Source organism: Protopterus annectens, chromosome 17.part0 (genome assembly GCF_019279795.1).
Source record: "Protopterus annectens isolate FY-2018-M chromosome 17.part0, PAN1.0, whole genome shotgun sequence".
Lineage (NCBI taxonomy): Eukaryota > Metazoa > Chordata > Ceratodontiformes > Protopteridae > Protopterus > Protopterus annectens.
The window spans coordinates 631,025,259-631,042,602 of record NC_056751.1 but is presented as its reverse complement, the minus strand read 5'-3'; positions in this window follow the sequence as shown (position 1 = coordinate 631,042,602).

The window sequence follows — 17,344 nt, the reverse complement described above, 5'->3', positions numbered from 1 at the left end:
AGAAATATATAGTTATCCCCTTTGGAAAAAAAACATGTACCCATGAATTACCACATAGGTGGCAGGACACTAAACATCAAAAGTGTGATGAGAGACTTAGGGACACAGGTGGACAGTGGTCTCACTTTCAATAACCACATCGCCACAACAGTCAGGAAACCCTTTTATGTGGCACACCTCATCACTAAGGGCTTTTCATCCAGAAAAAAGGAGGTCATTGTCCCACTGTACTCATCCCTCATTAGACCCATTATAGAGTATAATGCCCCATTTGGTATGTACCTCACAAGACATCACAAGAGATCTGCAACAGCTGGAAAGGCCACAGAAATACCTCACTAAAAGAATCACAGGCCTAAAACAGATGCCATATGCTGACCATCTAAAAAAACCCCAGCTATACTCTGTGGCATATTGTCTACTCAGAGACGATCTCTGCTTAACATACAAGTCCATGTCAAACCCTGAGCTGTTGGACATGCTCTACTTAAAGAAATCCCAATCCCTCAGAGCCACACGCTCCAGGGATCTAAACCTTATCATCACAATGAACAAAACATGCTGGAGGGATAGGTTCCTGACCCAGAGACTCCCCATACTCTGGAATAGACTGCCCATACATGTCAAGCAGAACGCCTCATTGGCCCTCTTCAAAAGAAACCTTGATTATTGGATGGGAGATAGGAAATTCACCCTGGGGATCATGTCAGTCACCCTGCTAGGCAGGGGCCCAGAGAAGTAAATATTGTGTGAAGAAATATCCAGGGAATTGTTACGGCTAGGCTTGCATAGGCCTTAGAGCCGATAGCCTAGTACCAACCTATGAACCTATGAACCTAAAAAGTTCCCTCATCTGGTAGGATGATGTAAATTAACGAATCATATTAATCTTTGTGATTGTCAACAGAAAATCACAGTCTCATCACCATTTTGTGAATGGGGTGCTGCATTTCACTTGCAGCATAGTGAAAACCTCTGTAACTACCATCCACCTCCTTTAAGTTCATATTTGCCTCTTAGCTTACAGTGTCACTTCCTTCCTTCATTCATTTTTAGGTAGACTCCACACCATATTAAATAACCATATAGCCATCACAATTTCAGCTAGTCTGATTGCCATTGAATATTTTTTTTTCTTTCCCTTCTACTCAGTCACCTATTTTCATCTTCATCAGACCACTGATGTCTTCCCCGACACTCCACCACTTATTTGTATAATATCCACATTTTTTTAATTCTAACTTTAACAAGGACATAATCCTAACTATAACTGTATTGGTCACAAGATAGTTAATGTTTGAGGCTAATGATAGGCTTATGGCTGGAGTCAATTTTTTGCAGCACATCTATGTGCTCATCCTTGGAGGCTTTACCAAGTATTTCCGCTAGCACTCCCACATTCATCCTGCCATCTACAGGCAGGATCCGGCATGCAGGCATGCACTCAGTTATTAACAAGACTGCTTTTACTAATGAGAACAACATTCCACTCATTTATGTGTTGACTGATATATCCTGTCTTTCCTTCTTTCTTTCCTCTTACCAGATGGAGACAGCCTCTGTTAACATATCTCCCCCATTTACCCTCCCCATCAGTCTAAAGTAGAAGCAACAATCTTATATCAGGTGAATACAATGGGAGAGGTGTCTGAATGAACCTTAATAAAATAAAAATGTTGTAACTATGTCTAGAATGAAGCATACTGGATCAATAAAATGTTTATACTGGCTTTTCAGGCATGTCTAGCAATAAAATATAAACATATTTCTGAAAGATGTCTATAAATATAAGCAGTAAATCAGGAAAAAATATAACATTAATTAAAAGAACATTGCTATGTAAATGATCATTCAGCAAAACACTATAAAGGACTAGTTTTCAAATTAAACATCTAAGGGACTTACTCTTCATGGTATATCCATGACCAAATTTATTAATTTTGCAAGTCTCACAACCATTTGACTACAGGCAACATTACAAAAACATTTCTGATAATATACTGCCATATTGAACCAGGGGGCTTACAAAATACCAACATCAATATTCAACAACCACTACAAATAAAACAATAATCAAACCAGATTAAAATCAATTAGCTATAACCACAACATCAAAATTAAAAAAAAACTAAATAAAATAAAACATGAAATTCAGACAAGCTATGGTCATTTCACAAAACCAACCCCTCAGATAAAAATGTTTTACATTCTTGCATTGAAATGCACCGATCAAGGCATTACAATATACTCGGACCATAAACTGTATTGATAATTCTTATGAATACAGAATAACATGCATTTTAGAAAAAAAGTAACCAAAACACAGATCCCTACAAAAATGCATTTTATTTCTTGTATTTTTTTTTTTTTTTTTTTTTGTTACTACTGTTTCTATTTGTATGTTCATTATATTTTTACTTAAAACAATCTCCCATTTTAATTATCTATAAATTTCTTTTGTAATTACTGCTATAATTTTCCCTTTCTGGTCCTTGGACTGCTTTCTGACTCATCCCTCAAAATTTAAGATACAGCCCCTGGTATTTATTTGTTTTGTTATCCATCTAGGTGAGTGGTCCAAAGGCCCTTTTCAGTCATGAGATGGACCCATGGCTGAGCAAAGTTTAGAGCAGAGTAGTTCACATTTTTTATTAACTGCATAAGTTTTAATCCACTTTCGCTATCAGTCAAACTGTGCTAATCTGTGGTATGACTCTGCATTATACTATTGTTACTAACAAAAACAGTGTAAAGCTGAAAAGACATGTTTGTACCATTTGTTTTATAGTTTATAGGTACAGCATATCCAGTTTTGTGAAAGTGTAATTGTTAAAACATAGCTACCTCTTACTTCTACAGTACATAACAAAATCAGCTAGGACACTATTTTAAACTTATTACTTTGCAAAAGGCAATTATTGTGACTTCTAACTGCCAAAGACTTTCTGACTTTGCATGCACCATTGCATCTATTTTATTTTGACCCCAGCCGTTTTGAACCCTGGATTAACACATTTCAAAGGTAAATTTGTACTGCATTAAATATCTTTAAAACAATTTATAACCTTTAAAGACAGATGAAAATACTTCAGTTACACTAGTTTCAGTCACAGAACAACAGAACATACTGACATTCCAGGAATGCCTGCATCGCAATGAGACTGTAAATGAAAATACTTCAGTTATACAAGTTTCAATCATGGAACAACAGAACATACTGAAACACGGGGAATACTTGCATCACAATGAGATTATAAATTTCAAAATGTAGACAGCCATCATAGTGCCATAGAAACAATCAATGTCACATAGAAATAAATTCAGAATTACCAAAGCTTGTTACCATCTTGATCTACAATTCTGTAATACTCCCATACAAGCCACGATGTATTTATTCTTAGAAAGGCAAAACAAATCAAAACTACAGTTACACCACAGCATGCTAAAAATGTGGCACTAATGCCATGCCACACTGCTGAACCCTAATAAAATGTCAAGAACAGAAATATTTTTGACCTCAGACAATTTAAGCAGAAAAAAAAGCAATGTAAAATGCTCATGCATATCCTGTGTATGTTCAGTTACACTGATTAATTTTATTGTTAACATGTTAAAACAATTAAATTAATTATATTTACATAATATGTTAAAAATTACAATTAGATCTACATAAAATAATAATATCATTGCTAATTTCTTAAGATTTTAGTGTTTAAAATGTTAAATATATAAACGTACTATGTAAAATTGATGATTAAAATATTAAGTTGTACAAAGCTGATATTAAATTTAATTGAGGTCAAATTGTCCGGGGTGAAATCATGCGGGGTCAAACTGTACAATTACTATTGTCATATTCAATAAATAAAAATTTGAATATGAAAATGTATCCAATTGCATTGAGGTCAAACTGTCTGGAGTCAAACTGTTCAGGGTCAAACTGTCCTGCTTCCATTTTATTTTATTCTGTTTCAGTTACTACAATAGTTTCCTCCTGAATGTGAATTGATTAGTGTTGTTTTTCATGCTTTATTTCTTGATATGACACTGACTTGAAAGGAATTACAAAGAAAGGCTGCCCTGAATGAAAGTCATCATTAAGGGAAAAATGAGTCTTATTTTTCTGTGTTCAGGGCTTAGTATTGAAAACTGACAGAAGAATATCTCCCAATCAACTTGGAAGACACATTCTTGAGAGGATGGCTGAATAATATTTAGAATAGCGAACTGCAAAGAAAGAATGAAAGATACATTTTACTAGCAAGTAAAATATTACTATATATTAATAATATGTTATATTAAATATTATTAAGTAAAATGTTGACTCATCAGAGCAAGCAGTACAGAGCTGCACTAATTGTAACGCATAACATAATCATGCTGATGAAGAAATGTTAACTGATATACTCCATGGTCATGCATGGTAGAAAAGAGGATCTTTATCTGTGAAGCTGAGTGGTCACAAATTTACTGCAATTCAAAGTAACTATGTATCTTTATTTGTGTATATTATTGTTCCAAGTTCCCTGAAATTAATCAAAACACCAAACACAGATATGGTGATAATTGCAAAATGGATAAAATAATTAATTCAATAAAAATGCAGCAGTTCTCCATGATGGTCTATAAAAAAATCACAGTCGGTACAACAGTATTGATCTTACCTTTAATGTTAGTAAATGTAGGATTATGAGACTTGGCAAAAAGTACACTGAAATAGGAGATCAAATCATAAAATATAGCACAATCATTGAAGATTTAAAGACAATGGTAGGCAACAATGTAAACTTTGACCAAACTCAGGAAAGCATATACTGTAGCCCATGTAATTTTAAAAGACATATCTAGATACAGCAGGGAGATGGCTGTACAACTTTATATGTCACTGATCCAATCTACTATTTAATAAAATACTGGGTTTTACAGCCTTTAAATAAGATATTGTAAACAACTTGAAAAAGTAGAATGATTATTTACTCAAACAATTATAATGTTGCAGAGTTTTTACTGTTCAGAAAAGCTTCAGGAACTATTATATTCTGTTTATTATCCTTTCTGTATACAGATCCAGTATTGTAAGATAGTGCTTTTTCATTGCACACCTTATTACTGAGAGTATGTTGTTCAGGTTCAGGGATGTGATCATTGCACTATATTCTGCACTAATCAGGTCCATCATTGAGGATAATGCCACTTCAGTATGCACCTGTCCAAACATTTGACACATAAATACCCACAATGCTTTCTTACTAAGAAAATCAATGTTATAAATCATAAAAGCTAAGCAGACCATCTCAAGGCCTTTTCCTTCTTCTCAGTTCCATACAGGCTACTGAAGGACAATCTCTGCCTCACATACAGAGCCACAACAGACAATATCTTGTCAGAAGTATTGCATATTCATAAGACCAATGGGGGTACAAACACCTGCTTAAGAGACCTAACTCACTTTTGCAACATAAATAGAAAATGTTGGAGAAACAGATATGCATCACAGAGAATATCACTTTCTTGGAATATTCTACTTCTCCATATAAAACAAATCACTTGTTTTACACTTCTCAAATGTATTCTGAACAAATGGATAGATAACCACAAATTCACCCTTGTTTGGCACCCTTGTCTCTCATGGATACAGGCAAAATGGAAATGTTCTGCTAGGTTATTTATACTTAAAATATAAGGTCTGTCTAAAAACATCATGGGAATGTATGGCTAGGCTTCTAAAGACCCTCAAATTCAATAGCCTAATAAGTACTTATGAACTGATTATGCATTTCTAAGAGGCAACATCTGTCTGGTTTACAAGACAATGATCCATTGCTCTTTGAAAGTCTATGCCTGAAACATACTGCTGGAGGGAGGTAGCACAATATCAAGGAAGATAAAACGAAAAAAAATATTAGTAGTGGAAAAAATACAGATAAATTATATACATTATACAAGACCTTCCAAAAGTACTATCAGGAGAAGCCAGTTGTTAACACACACACACACACACACACACACACACACACACACACACACACACACACATGTGTGTGTGTGTGTGTGTATATATATATATATATATATATATATATATATATATATATATATATATACATGCACACATATATACATATATATTACATGCATACACATGTATGTATATGTATGTATATGTGTACATATATATATATATATATATATATATATATATACACACACACACACACACACACACACACACACACACACACACACACACACACACACACACACACACACACACACATATGAAAGGTAGAAAACACAAAAGAGAGAGTCACAATGACAGAACAAAATCGAGAGCATCACAAAGCACTGAATGACTCTTAACAGTGAATTACAAAACACTGAATACTTTTCCCCCATTACAAAAAGCCCAATATCATTAAACCCCAGCTTCAAAACCAAGTGTCATCTTGATAGGGATTCTGTTAAGGGAAAGGGTTTTTAGTAAGGTGGGATTAGTGTGTAGGGTTAGGTTTGGGGGAGAGTTAGGGCTAAGGTTACTATTAGGGTTAACACACATGAGTAAGTTAGGCAGGGTTCTTTGCCCCAAACAAGGATACAAGTCTGTGGAATCACTTGCACTATGGGTAAGAAGATAATTAACACAAATTTATAGGGCGTATCACTGGCTACTGTCATAATTTATGCAGATGATACACTTCTTTCTGTTCCCATACACCAGTTTATATTTTGAAGTACATATCAACATTAAGTATAAAACTGAATGGTCTGCTGCTTTCACTGGTTAACAGGAAACTGAAAGCCAGAGCTATTTAGGAACACTTATTGCGTCCTGCAAAGAACTTTCCATTAGTAAAAAATAAGGTATTTCTTAACGGAAGTATTGATACTTACCTAGGATGGAATTCTAAATGTTTTTCAGAAAATCAAAACATTACTTTATTGCTTAAATTTCTGTATTCCTGACCACCACTGTGTGTTTTCCATCAAGACCCCTCAACTCTACTACAATACAAGTAGCTCAGTAACGAGGCAAAATGACTGATAACCAGAGATAGAAAAGCACACTACCTACATCTGCAAAGCCAACATAAATAATCCCAAAAACTTCTGGTCCTCCATTAACCAACTATTGCAGCCAGGCTCTCAAAGCAACCCAGACAAAACCCCAGCCGAACTTGTCACCCTCTTCAGTATTCCTACTTCACTGACATCATAGCTAACCTAACCACCACCTTTCCTACAGTTAGCACCACCACCACCAAGACATCTGATGACCATATCATGCCAGAAAACAATCCTTCCCTCGACTCCAACCTAAACTTCTCCCCCATTCACACCTCCACAATAAAAAAAACTTTTACTTAAGCTAAAACCCTGTACTTTGGCCCCTGACAATCTAGCCCCACATATCCTGCAGCTAGCTGCAAACTCTATAGCTTATCCCATTACCATACTCATTAACAGATCGATTAAAGAATTCCTAGTCCAAGACATCTGGAAAAAAGCATACATTCTCCCCCTACACAAAGGAGGCACCAACAAGGAAATCACAACCTTTTGGCCTACAGCAGTTCTCTCACCCCTATCTAAAATACTGGAAAAATGCATCCATGCCCAACTCCTCAATGACCTGCTAAACCAAATTCTATCACCCACTCAGCATGGTTTCAGACTTTTGGCCCATAGCAAATTTCACCCCTCTCTAAAATACTGGACAACATAACTAACCTAACCACCACCTTTCCTACAGTTAGCACCACCACCACCAAGACAGCTGATGATCACATCATGCCAGAAAAACAATCCTACCCTTGATTCCAACCTAAAATTCTCCCCCATACTCACTGCCACAATAAAAAAAACTTTTACTAAAGCTAAAGCATGTACTCTGGCCCCTGACAGTCTACCCCCACACATCCTGCAGCTAGCAGCAAACTCTATAGCTTATCCCATTAGCATACTCATTAACAGATCGATTAAAGAATCCCTTGTTCCAGACATCTGGAAAAAAGCATACATTCTCCCCTTACACAAAGGTGGCACTAACATAGACACCACAAACTTTCAGCCCATAGCAATTCTCTCACCCTCTCTAAGATACTGGAAAAATGCATCCATGCCCAACTCCTCAACCACCTGCTTGAAAACCAAATTCCATCACCCACTTAGTATGGTTTCAGACCAGGACACAGCACCATTACTGCCCTCCTCTCCTTGCTAGATACAGGCAACTGGACATGGAATTCTGGCAAATAATTGCTACTCTTTTCCTAGACCTCTCCAAAGCTTTTGATACCATTTCCTACACCATCCTCCTCTCTAAACTATCCACCCTCCACATTTCCCCACTTACCTTACTGTGGTTCAGTAGGTATATTTCCAATAGGCAGCAATCTACCAAATGGCAACAATCTTACTCTCCCTTCCTCAGTACTTCCACAGGGGTACCCCAAGGCTCCATACTTGGTCCTCTCTAATTTAGCATCTTTATTAACAACTTTCACTCCACTCTCCCACAGTTCTCAGTAATCCAGTATGCTGTTGACTCTACAATAATATGAACTGCAAATTCCAGCTCTGACTTCCAGCAAATCACCCAGAATGCCCTCACCCCTACTGAATCTTGGATGCTTAACAATCATCTTGCCCTAAATCCAAAACAAAAACTAAACTAGCACTTTTTACCCCTAAGAAAACCATTCTCCTAGATAAAAAAAACTCTTTACTATACAAGCCCAAGACAATAGTACTATAGAAGTTGTCCCACACATTAAACTACTAGGCATTATTACAGATGAGAACCTTAACTTTGACCTACACATAAACAATAACATCATAAAAACACACCAAAAGCTCTGTATGCTCTACTGGCACCAACACTTTCTTAGCCTCTCTACTAGACAAACCTTTGCAACCACCTTTTTATTACCCACTCTCCTTTATCATACCCCTCTCCTCACTAATGTCCAAAATTCTGCAAAATCCATACTTGAAATGTGTTACAACACAATAGCCAAATTTGCCACTAAGGCCAAATTCTCATCCCACCACTGTAACTCACTGAAACAATTATGCTGGCTGGAACTCCCCCATCATCTCTCATTCATCCAACTAACTACAGAGCAAAAAATAATCTACAGACCCACAGACTGTCCTGCTCTCTCAACACTATTCACCCAGTACCAACCCAGCAGGCAACTAAGATCTGAAAATAATCTACTTCTAAAAGTAGAAAAGACCATCATACCTGCTGGTCAACTCTTGTATTCCTTCACCATCGCCAAGCGATGGAACTCAGTTCCACCTTCTATAAGAAACACAGGCAGCACCGCCAGTTTCAAACAGATATTGAAAAGTCATCTCAGCTCTTCCTGGCTATATACCTGCTCTATAACCTAACCTCTTCCTTCTCCTTATATGATAACTTAACTCCTGTGATTTTTGCTACTGCTGACTGATGATATTTTCTTCATAATTATTATTTTTATCACTTCTTGATACTGGTACAATAATGCCGACTAATATATCTACCTAGACCTCACAAAGGCCTTCAACACCATTCCCCATTCTGGTATTATAGACAAGCTCACCAGCCTGAACATAAACCCCTACATCACAAGATGGGTTGCCAACTGGCTCATGGACAGAACCCACATGGTGAGAGTTGCGGGAGCTAGGTCCAACTCTAAATCGGTTACAAGTGGAGTTCCCCAGGGCTCAGTCCTAGGACCCCTCCTGTTTGGCATATACTTCTCAGAGGTACAGGCAAGCACAGGAGGACTATGGCTGACCAAGTTTGCAGATGACTGCAAATTAGGGGCTATAATTGACTCTCCAGCTGACACAGACATCCTCCAAAAGGGTCTCACTGAGATGGATACCTGGTGTCAAAATCATGGCCTCAAGCTAAATGCCAAAAAGTGCATAGTCATCCCCTCTGGAAAAAATAAAGTACCCACAAACTACCACATAGGTGGTAGTCCCCTAAATACAGAAGATGTAATAAGGGATCTGGGGACCCAAGTAGATAGTAATCTCACCTTTGATAATCACATTGCCAAAGTGGTTAGAAAATCCTTCTACATGGCTCACCTAATCACAAAAGGGTTCGCATCCAGATCAAAAGAGGTCATTGTGCCCCTTTACTCATCACTCATCAGACCCATCATAGAGTACAATGCCCCATTTGGGATGTATTTTACAAGACACCTGCAACAGCTGGAAAGACCACAAAAGTACCTCACCAAGAGGATCACTGGCTTCAAACAGATGCCCTATGCAGCTCGACTGAAGAAATTACAGCTGTACTCGGTTGCATACCGCATACTCAGTGGTGATCTCTGCCTGACATACAAGGCCATGTCCAACCCAGAATTGATGGACATGCTCCACCTAAAGAAAACCTTATCCCTGCGAGCCACACACTCTAGAGATCTAAACCTCACCACAACAATAAATAGGATGTGCTGGAGGATAGATTCCTGTCACAGAGACTTCCCATGCTTTGGAACAAGATCCCAATCTACATTAGGCAGAGCTCCTCGCTAACACTCTTCAAAAGAAATCTTGACGAGTGGATGAGAAACAGAAAGTTTACCTCGGGGATCACTTCAGTGGCTCTGCTGGACAGAGGCACAGGGAACTAATCTAAGGGGGCAGCGAAAGCCAACATATTCTGGCTAGGCTTATAAATGCCTTTGGACAAACAGCCTAGTACCTACTTATGAACCTATGTTTATACCTCTCTGAATTCCTCTGGCAACCAACAAAATTCCTTATTTTATGTATATATTCTCTATATATTACTTTAATCACTATCTGTAACACTGTATCTACTTTTGTACCAATTAATGTTTAATGTTTTCTGTATCTATGTTCTTGTCAGAGCTTTTATCCCCGGACCTCCACTGAAAATGGGCTCTTTTAGGTCCAGTAGACTTTCCCAGTAAACAAATGCAAGCAATAAATAAATAAATAAACAAATACATTTCTTTATAAACTACAAAATACACTAATCTGATATCAGTGATTTTTGAATATGGTTAAAATTTCTCTGGATGTTGTGATGAATAATAAGTATCCTGGAGCTTTACAATTTCCTGATCTAATTCTCCAAGTACAAATTTGGTATATTTAGCAACTTGCATAGTTTGTCCCAGTTTTTATGTAGGAACGACAACTCGTAGTTTGAGAGAAAGTGTGTTGGAGCATGTTGGACACATCAGGAGGAAAGTTAGTACGAATGCTTCAAATAAGCATATTAGTTTGCATTCTGACCATAGCTTTCTCTTTAAAGGGATTCAGTTAACTACTAAAAATACTAGAGGTGGGGAGCTCCTTAATAAAACTGGGGCTAGTGAACGTAAGTGGATTCTAACTTTGTAAGCAGATAGGAATTATGGTTTGAATGAAAACACATCACTAGGACCTTATTTAAAAGGACACAATATTAAGCATTGATTTGTTACCATAGTATTTAATAGGACTTGATGTCAGCTGTTTTTATTGCAAACTCTGATTGGATGCTTTCATTTTAAATTGTATTTAACTTCTTCTTTGTCTTGTCTGAATTTAGTCTGAAGAAGTGCTTATGCATGAAAGTGCTTACTCTTGTATTTAATAAATAACACTTGTTGTTTTCACTGTGCTGGCCGTTTCTTCTTACTTTTGCTTTGTGTTTTTTGTTGGCAGATCTTTGATTATGGTGGAATTTATAGATTTTTGTGGTTCTTTGTGTTCTGATTTACACCATGACTCATGACTGAGGGAGGTCAGCAAGTGATTGAATCTGGCTGTACTTCGAAAATGCTTTTGAATATGGAGCTTTTAAAAAGGACAGTATCCATAGAAGGTAGGACACTCTTGTGTTGTGATTTTGAAAGAATTGAAGAAGACTATCATACTGATAGTGCCAATATAACACATTTAATAGCCTTTTACGTGATGTGGAGTTTAAGTTATTAGAGTTTAAATTTAAGTCATAAAGACATGCATCTGGAACGTTTCTCCCCAGGCCTCCGGCTGAAAATTGGCTTCATTCCAAGTCAGATTTTCTCGGTAAAGAAATGTTAAATAAAATAAAATAAAATAATAAATAAATAAAATAAAAGTTAAAGAAGTTACAATGGCAAAGATTACACTTTGAAGCTTGTCTTTACCACAAAATAGTGCCAAGATGACTACAGGTATTTTGTATGCTGACCTACGGACACCAGTTCCCTGAGTTGTTAAAACATTGGCAGATGATGAATCTTGAACTTAGTTTTAATTACATGAAATTGTTAATTGAATGTTTTGAGCCCCATGAGACCGAGTTATGTGTTTTAATTGAAAACAGTCTTGGTAGTTTGCGGGAAAAATACTCTGTGGACATTTTTTGCAGGAATATTGAAGAAATGCTGGCCAGTGTTAACAATTTTGACATTAGATTACAACAACAGAAATGTAAAAAGATAGAGATAGACTTTAATGATACCAAGAAGGGGCATGTTTTTGTTTGGCCCCATTCTATATCTGGTAGGAATAATGTGAAATCTGATTCATGAACATTTGCAGTATCTGTATCTACAGCTTTACCTACCACTGAACTGGTTCATCTCCAACAAACTAATGATTCTGTTTTATCTTCAGTTAATATGAACAGTGAGTCAGCTAAGAAGGATTCTGTAGATCCTCAGCGTACATCATTGGAATTAGGAGCAAGGAGTAAAACTACAACAGTGGCGGTCCCTTTAAACATCGGTAGCTTTCATTCCCTACCGGTGCCTTTGAGGAAGCATCAGCTCCCAGGCAACAAACACTCTATCAGCAGAGAGAGCAGGAAGAGGTGTCATTCTACAGAGAGAGAGGAAGTGTCAGTATCCAACATGAAGAAAGAGCTTCAGATACAATGCCAGTCTTTAATTTATTTGCTTTTGAACTCACTCCTCTGCCTATGAGCGCATTAGAAAAGGGGCTTTCTTTCATTCCAGCGGTGCTAACAGACCTTTATGATGTCTCCTTGGGTTTACAGATGTTCAGAAGGGACATAATGTTGAAAATATTGTTTCCTAATGATTCTGGCTTGTGTAATAAATATAAAAAACCCAGTTCTTTCAACCTGCCCCTACAGCCCTCCCTTGAAGCTTTTATCCATGTATGTGAAGCTGAATTGCAGCAGGTTCTACATTGCGGATATGGCAGATGAAGTAAGAAGTTGTACAGTTTGACTAAAGAACAATACACAGCTCTTTGTGAATTACAGTCGCAACTTTTAATACGTATATGGCCAGTGGACAAAGGCAATTCGCTGGTTGTAATGGATACTACATTTTATATTAATAGTATGTTGAAACATTTATCTGATACCAATGTATACTCTCTCATAGATCTTAAGTGCATTTCATCTATCATTAGCAGGCTTCAGAGTGAACTTTATGATTTATTGATGACTGGCCAAGTATTATTTGACCTGTATATATTTTTTTCTTTTGATAATCCAGTAATACCAACGATTAATGGTCTCCAGAAAATTCAATAAGATATACACGAACCATCAATGAGACCAATTGTCACTGGACAGAGTTGGTTAACAGAAACAATTTCTATTTATGTTGAGGACAAGCTCAAACCTATTCTTAAATGTGCACCTGCAGTTTTAAGTGATACTGAGCACTTTCTTAATAAACTTACACAACTGTTAGTGGATTGAATGACTATTCAGACCTTTTACTAATAACAATGGATGTTTCCACTCTCTTTATGGTCATACTAATACTTATGGCCTAGATGACTTAGATTTTTTCTGCACCACAACGGTGACTTCACTAATTCCCAAGTTCCATTAATATGTACTTTGTTAGAAATGGTGTTAGAAAACAATGTGTTTACTTTTAATGGTGAATTTTATTTGCAGATACTAGGTGTAACTATGGGCACAGCATGTGCCAATAGCTAAGCCAATATACTGATGGCTTTCTGGGAAACTGAATATATATTTGTTGATAATTTGTTTTCTGAAGACATTGTCTGTTATACTAGATTTGTGGATGATGTCTTCATATTGTGGCGAGGTTCTAGTGACAAGTTTGACTATTTTTTTGCATTGGCTTAATACAGATTTCTTGGTTTTTACTGCCTGCACTTCTAATAGTTCTGTTGTTTTTTTAGATGTGTATATTTCATTAGATAATAATGGGAGTTTGTAAACAGAAATGTTAAAGAAGTCTTGTTGGAGGAACAGTAAACTGCACAAGACTTGCATGCACAGGAATCACACCTTTCGTAATGCATTGAAAGGGCAATTTTTAAGGTCTTTGATGCTGCATACTAGTGATGATAGGTTGAATGAACATTATGCTTCACTTAGTGATGAGTTTTTATGATGGGCTATGGTTCATGAGAGGTAATTGATTCTTTAGAGCAGGTTAAAGGCTTGCATCAAATGCTAGGGAGACCTTACTTTTCTGATGTTCCACATGGTAGGAACAACAAGAGACAACATTCTGGTTGTCTGAGAACTGGCCTCACCTATTCCAGTGAAGTGAATGATGTCTGTAATATTAAGAGAAACTGTCCGATCTTGTTGGCTGATGAAGGTATAAGTAAATTTATTGGAGACAAACATACCTCTCAACTGTACAGATTTTCGCAGAATGTCCAGATTTTTGCCTCATATTTTTGGTCCGTTTTTCATAAAATTGTGGTTTTCTGGCAAATCATTGGCAAATCATTAAAGACTGAAGTTAGAAAATAATGACAGGCATTTGATTTTTCAGACTTCATACCATTCAGAAAATTCATGTAAAGCAAACCCTGTTATTCTATCCCCTTCTAAGTTTGTAAGTACAATATTAAAAAAAAATGTCCCTATTTTTGGGCCTTTGTCTCACTTTTATTAATGACTTTGTCCAGATTTCGTGCCGTAAGAAGTTGAGAGGTATGGAGACAAACCTCCATTTTATTTTAGGAATGCAAAGAATTTGAAACAGAGGCTATGGTTTAAAGGTAATTTAATGTCACAGCCTTGTGTTAAATCTTCAAGAGATGGTACACACCCTTGTCGTGGTTGTAAAGCCTGTTGTTTTATTTCTGAAGTCCCCTATTTTATTCATCCTGTTACTAATGTTAGGGATGATTTAAGTTTTACACAGACTGTAGAAGTGCAAACTTGGTATATTTAGCAACTTGCATAGTTTGTCCCAGTTTTTATGTAGGCACGACAACTCGTAGTTTGAGAGAAAGGATGTTGGAGCATGTTGGACACATCAGGAGGAAAGTTAGTATGAATGCTTCATATAAGCATATTAATCTGCATTCTGACCATAGCTTTCTCTTTAAAGTGATTCATTTAACTACTAAAAATACTAGAGGTGGGGACCTCTTTAATAAAACTGGGGCTTGTGAACGTAAGTGGATTCTAACTTTGCAAGCAGATAGGAATTATAGTTTGAATCAAAACACATCACTAAGACCTTATTTAAAAGGATGCAATATTAAGCATTCATTTGTTACCATTGTATTTAATAGGACAATGTCAGCTGTTTTTATTGTTAATTCTGATTGAATGCTTACATTTTTAAATTGTATTTAAGTTGCTCCTTGGCTTGTCTGAATTTAGTCTGAAGAAGTGCTTATGCACGAAAGTGCTGACTTTTGTATTTAATAAATAACACTTGTCATTTTACCTGTGCTGGTCATTCCTTCTTACTTTTACTTTGTGTTTTTTGTTGGAAGACCTTTGGTTATGGTGGAATTTATAGTCTTCTAATTCTCTGTAAGAAAGTTTTTGATTTTCACATATTTCATGGCTTTTATCTTCTTACAGTTCTGTCTCATAAATTTTAAACTTTAGCAGATTTCTAAAATGGGTCACCCCTTAACTTATTTTGGTAGTTTTTTTAATTAAAATAATTGATCTAAGTCTGATTTAAAAAAGTATTTAATGTTGCCATCTATTAATATGTACATTTTCAGAACCCCATGATTATTTTGCTATTCAGTTATTAGGAAAATTAAAACTACATCTGTTATTACTCTTTAACTTTGATAACAATGACCCCTTATATTGTTTGAGATGCAGAGCAAGAATTCACACCTTTAAGATTTTTTACATAGATATCAACTTAAAAATGGAAATCAGCTTTATAGTATTGAATATTTAAAATCTATGCATCTTTTTAAAGATTACAATGCTTCATTGTTTTTATTCAATATGATATACTATAATAGCGTAACTTTAATGTCAACACACTAATGACAGATCTATTGATCAATTTATCCTTTAATTTTATTATTTTTTATTTTATTGTATCCTTGGTAGGTTCTATTTATTTATTTATTTATTATATTTATTTGTCTTTGTTTACCAGGAAACTCCAACTGAGTAATACCCATTTTCAGCCGATGCCAGGGGAAAAAAGCTCCATTTGCTTACATTGCATTATACTAAGTTCCAGTCAAATACAGAGTAGTTACATTTCTATTTACATTTATACACAAACAGTAGTTGCATTTATACATTCTAAGATTTTACAGAGGTGGAAGTTACTAAACAGTAAGCCTATGTACAACTTAGTGGATTATAAAGGCAGCAGTTATGTATAAAATTGTTTTGTCATATCAGTGAGAGGTTGAGAGTATTTTCTTTAAGGAGATTATTTGGAGAGTATCGTACAGTGAGTATAAAGTCTTAACCTTGTGATGAGCATGTACAGGACCAGGACTGGTTAAGATATTTGTATGAAGTTACTATTCCATAGTTTAACAACATATTGTGAGTAGAGCCAGTCTTCTGCAACATTATTTGACTTATTTTTAAGTAAGATGAATTTGTTACTAAGACACCCCTTGCTGGACAGTAAGGCAGTAATAAGTTTTGTAGTGCAGGGCATTTTTCTGGATGATGAATGAGTTTGTGTGCTGTAGCTAGTTGTGAATATATTACGCAGTTGTCTAGTTTGAGCCAGTTTAATTGCTTTAAGCTATGAGAATGGTTGGACCTATGAGGGAGATTGGTGGCAAATTTAGCTATTTTATTTTCGCAGGAGGCAAGTTTCTTTCTTTCTTTGAGTATTGTTTAAGATTTTTAGGATAGGAGTGGCATATTTGCAGTAAGAAGGTATTGGCTAGAGTTTTTCTTGCAGTATTTGTAAGGAATCCATTGATCCTATAAAGGGAGCCTCATTTCTGGTGTGTAGACTTAATGGTTTGTAATATATGCAGGTCATATTTGAGACTGTCTATTATAACACTTAGAAGTTCATTCAAGTTACAGTTTCAGTGACACTATTATTTGCTGACTTTAAAGTAAAAGATTGCTTTTGATTTTGGCAACATTTGGAGGTAAAAAGCATTAACTTAGTTT